The sequence below is a fragment of the Microtus oregoni genome, unplaced genomic scaffold (genome assembly GCF_018167655.1).
Source record: "Microtus oregoni isolate MIOR12 unplaced genomic scaffold, Mior012 000018F_ref0000195, whole genome shotgun sequence".
In the NCBI taxonomy this organism is placed as follows: domain Eukaryota; kingdom Metazoa; phylum Chordata; class Mammalia; order Rodentia; family Cricetidae; genus Microtus; species Microtus oregoni.
The window spans coordinates 21508006-21513440 of record NW_024543077.1 but is presented as its reverse complement, the minus strand read 5'-3'; positions in this window follow the sequence as shown (position 1 = coordinate 21513440).

The window sequence follows — 5435 nt, the reverse complement described above, 5'->3', positions numbered from 1 at the left end:
AAGATTCTTTATTAAACAGTGGTAATAAAGCATGTTCTTACCATACAGAAGGGAATCCCAAATCAATGATGCCTACCATTGAGGCTTGTGTGCATGGGGAGTGCAGACCCTCAGTGTCTCTGAAGCTCCAACTGCTCATAAGGTCTCAGAAAGGGACCCTAGGGAGGTTGGGCAGCTACCTAGGATAGAGCACAATGATAACATGATGGCAGGTAGAACAAGCCCCCTCAGATGAATCAGGAATACTGAAAGATGCAGTTGTTGGGTGGGGTTGAAGAGGAACCCCAGCTTAATGTTGTTCAGGGTGTTTGGTGTCCTCTGACCAGACAGGTCTGGATTCTTGTGATTTTTGACAGACCTAACTTCAACCTCTGGCGACATCTCCCGGAGGTCTAAGTCTTGCCTAAACTGTAAGAAATTCATCCAGCTCTGTTCATACTCGGGGAGAACACCATGCTGCCATGAATGTGTCTACATAATCATGTTCATATATGTACTACATAAAGGTATAAAAGGACTGGAATTGAGCCAGACTAGATATTAGAAAAGTAGGATTATTGTTCCCTGATCTTGGTATAATATTACAAACCAATGGGTAGAACAGAGACAGCAAACTCCATTGGAACAGGTACAGGGGAGTAACTGAAGAGTGAGTGAACCAGGGCCAGAGCCCACTGAGGGTCCGGACATAAATCTGGGACCTTCAAGGGAGTAGACCTAAGCCAGACCAGGACCCCTGTTTGTCTTGGTGTGAGTCTAGGACCTCCAAGGAAATGGTTCTGAGCCAGGACCTCTGCCACTCTGAGACTGAATCTGGGACCTCTGAGGGATTAAGCAGAACCAGAGATCTCTGCAGAGCCAAGTGTCAGTCATGGACTTTAGAGGGAAAAATGCTGATCCAGGACCTCTGTTGCTCAGGGCCTTGGTCAGGGCCATCAAAGGGAATAGACAGGAAACTGAAACCTCTGCAGGTCCAAGTGTGAATCTGAGAACTCTGAGGGAGTAAGACTGAGCCAGGTCTTCTACTGTTCTGGGCGCACTTGAGCCTGGGAATTCTGAAGCAATAGACCAAAGGCAAAGATATTTGCAAGACCAACTCCAAGCCAGGGACTTCTGCAGGAGGAAATCCAGACCAAAATTTACAGAAACAGGTCAAAGCTGGTAACCTAGGCCAAAGTATTCCTGAGACAGCAAACTCCAAGTGAGCAGAGCAAAGCCCAGGAATGTTGAGCTATCTCTAGGAACACAGGATAACCAATGGGGTAACTAGAACTATAGTACTGATAGTACCACAAAACAATCATCTGAGCTTTGGATTCATGGACACCTAGAATATTAATCAATAGAATCTCAGACAGCTGCAACATGCACCTAAGAGTGGAATAAAAGAGTACAAAAGGTAAAACCATATGCAACACCACAAAGAGCAATAAAACACCAGGAAAACCTAAAGAACCTTCAACAGCAAGACTTGAACAACAAAATATAGATGAAGCAGAGGAAAGTGACCTAAAAAATAAATTCAAGAGTTTGTAACTCATAAAGAGGAAATGAGAAATTCCCCCAAAGAATTGGAGGGAAAGGCAAAAAAAAATGGAAGACATCATCAAATCCCTTAAAGGAATCCAAGAAAAAGCAATCAACCATATGAAAGAAACTATTCAAGACTTGAAAACTAAAATAGAGACAATAAAAAAAAACACAGACTGAGGGGATTATAGAAAAAGAAATGATGAGAAAATGATCAGGAACCACAAACACAATCATGAATAACAGTATATAAGACATGGAAGAGAGAAGCTCAAGCACTGAAGATATAATACAGGAAAAAAACTCATCAGTTAAATAAAATATTAAATGTATCAAAAGCTTAACCCAAAATATCCAGGAAATATGAGACACCATGAAAAGGCCAAATCAAATAATAATAAAAATAGAAAAAGAAGCTCAACTCAAAAACACACAAAATATATTTAACAAAATCATAGAAGAAAACTTTCTCAACTTAAAGAAATATATACCTATGAAGATAAAAGAAGTTTACAGAACACCAAATAGACTGGATCCATAAAAAGTCCCTTCAACACATAATAATCAAAACATTAACATATAGAGTCAAGAAGGAATATTAAGAGCTGCAAAGGAAAATGGCCAAGTACCATATAATGGTAGACCTATCAGAATTATACCTGACTCCTCATTGGAGACAGTGAAAGCCAGAAGGTCATGATCAAACATTATACAGACATTAAGAGACCACAAATGCCAGCCCAGAATACTATACCTAATAAAACTTTCAATTACCATAGAAGGAAAAAAACAAGACATCCCATGAAAAAACTAGATTGAACCAGTACCTAGCTACAAACTCAGCCCTACAAAAAATACTAAAAGGGAAACTCCAACTGAAGAAAATTGGCTTAACCAACAAAAACATAGACAATTGATGGTCACATAGTAGCAAATTCCAAAGAAGGGGAAAATGCACAAGTTAACATCACCAACAATGAATACTAAATTAACAGGAGATAGCAATCACTGGTCATTAATATCCCTTAATGTAAATGGACTCAACTCACCTATAAAAAGACACAGGCTAACAGATTGCATGTGAATACACAATCCATTTTTCTTCTGCATACAAAAAAAAACCACATCTCAACCTCAAAGACAGACACTGTCTCAGAGGAAAGGTTAGGAAAAAGGATTCCAATCAAATGGAAATAAGAAACATCAGGTGTAGCTATCCTAATATCTAACAAAATAGAATTCAAGCTAAAATCAATCAAAAGAGACAAAGAAGGTCATTTCATACTAGTCACAGGAAAAATCCATCAAGAGAAATCTCATTACTGAACATCTATGCCCCAAATGCAAGGGCACCCTGATATGTAAAAGAAACACTTCTAAAGCTTAAAACATACATTAAACTCCACACACTAATAGTGGAAAACTTCAATATTCCCCTCTCATCACTGGCCTGGTCAATCAGACAAAAAATAAACAGAGAAATAAGAGAACTAACAGATATTATGACCCAAATGAACTTAACATACATCTACATAATATTCCATTCAAAACAAAAGAAAATACTTTCTTCTCAGCACCTGATGGAACCTATAGAAAAACTGACCACATACTCAAACCGAACCTCAACAAATACAAAAAAAAATTGGAATACTACAATGTACTTTCTCATACTATCATGGTTTAAACTAGAAGTAAACAGCAATACTAATTTCAGATAACCTACAAACACAGGGAAAATTAAGCAATGTTAACCTGAATCATCAATGAGTCAGGGAAATTAAAACTTCCTAAAATTCAATGAAAATGACCACACAACATACCCAAATTTATGGGACACAATGAAAGCAGTGTTAACAGGAAAGTTCATAGAATTAAATGCCTAGATAAAGAAGCTGGAAAAATCCCACACTAGTGAATTAACAGAAAATTTAAAGTTTTGGAACAAAAAGAAGCAAACTCACCTAAGAGATCTAGATGGCAGGACATAATCAAATTAAGAGCTGAAATCAACAAAATTGAAACAAAGAAAAAATACAAAGAATCAATGAAATAAAGAGTAGGTTCTTCAAGAAAAAAATAAAATAGACAAACCTTTATCCAAATTAACAAAAGGTAGAGAGAGAATATCTAATTAACAAAAACAGAAATGAAAGGGGGACATAGCTGCAGACACAGAGGAAATACAGAGAATCACCAGGTCATATTTTGAAAACTTGTACTCCACAAAATTGGAAAACTTAAAGAAAATGGGCAACTTTCTGGATACATATCACTTACCAAAATTAAATCAAGACCAGATAAGCAAATTAAACACACCTATAATTGCTGAATAAATAGATATAGTCAAATAAAGTCTCCCAACAAAAAAAAACCCAGGACCAGAGGGTTTCAGCTTAGAATTCTACAAGTCTTTCAAAGAACTAATACCAATATTCCTCACATTATTCCACACAATAGAAAAGTAAGGAAAATTGCCAAACTCTTTTTATGAGGCTACAATTACACTGATACTCCAACTACAGAAAGACATTATAAAGAAAGAGAATTACAGACCAATCTCACTAGTGAACATTGATGCAAAAACACCAAATAAAATACTGGCAAACCAAATCCAAGAACACATGAGAACCATTAGGCAGCATTATCATGTTGGCTTCATAACAGAGATGCAAGGATGGTTCAACATATGAAAATCTGTCAAAATAATCCACCATATAAAAAAACTGAAAAATAAAAACCACATGATCATCTCATTAGATGTCAAAAAAAGGTTTAGACAAAATACAACATCTCTTAATGATAACAATCTTGGAGAGAACAGGGACACAAGGAATATGCTAAACATAATAAAGGCAATATACAGCAAGACAACAGCCAACAACACACTATAATGGAGAGAAACTCTCAGTGATTCCACAGAACGAGAAAAGATTGTCCACTCTCTCCATATCTATTCATCGTATTTCTTAAGGTCCTAGCCAGAACAATAAGATACAAATGGGAAATCAAGGGAATACAATTTAGAAAAGAAGAAGTCAAACTCTCACTGTTTGTTGATGACATGATAGTTTACATAAGCAATCCCAAAAATTATGCCAAGGAACTTCTACAACTCATAAAGACTTTCATTCAGTAATGTAGCAGGAAACAAGATCAACTAAAAAAAAAATAATCAGTATCCCTCCTATACACAGACAATAAAATGTCTGGGGAAGAAATCAGAGGAATAACACCCTTCAAAATAACCACAAGTAGCATAAAATATCTCAGAATAACTCTAACCAAACAAGTGGAAGACTTGTATGACAGGAACTTTGAATCCTTGATGAAAGCAATTGAAGAAGACACCAGAAAGTGGAAAGATCTCCTATACTCTTGGGTAGGCAGAATTAACATAGTAAAAATGGCAACTTTACTAAGAGCAATCTACAGATTCAATGAGATGCTCATCAAAGTCTCAGCAAAATTCTTCACAGACCTCAAAAGAATGGTACTCAACATCATATAGAAAAGCAAAAATCCCAGGACAGCCAAAATAATCCTGTACAATAAAAGAACTTCTGGAGGAATCACAATCCCTGACTTCAAACTTTACTAAGGAGCTACAGTACTGAAAACTGTCTGGCACTGGCATAAGAACAGACAGGAAGATCAATGGAACTGAATCGAAGACCCAGATATTAATCCACACATATTCAAACACCTGATTTTTGACAAAGAAACAAAAAATATCAAATGGAAAAAAGAAAGCATATTTAAGAAATGGTGCTAACATAACTGGATATCAACATGTAGAAGAAGGAAAATAGACCATATCTATCACCATGCACAAAACTCGAGTCCAAAATGGATCCAAGACCTCAACATAAAGCCAGCCATACTGAACCTCATAGAAAAGAGAGTGG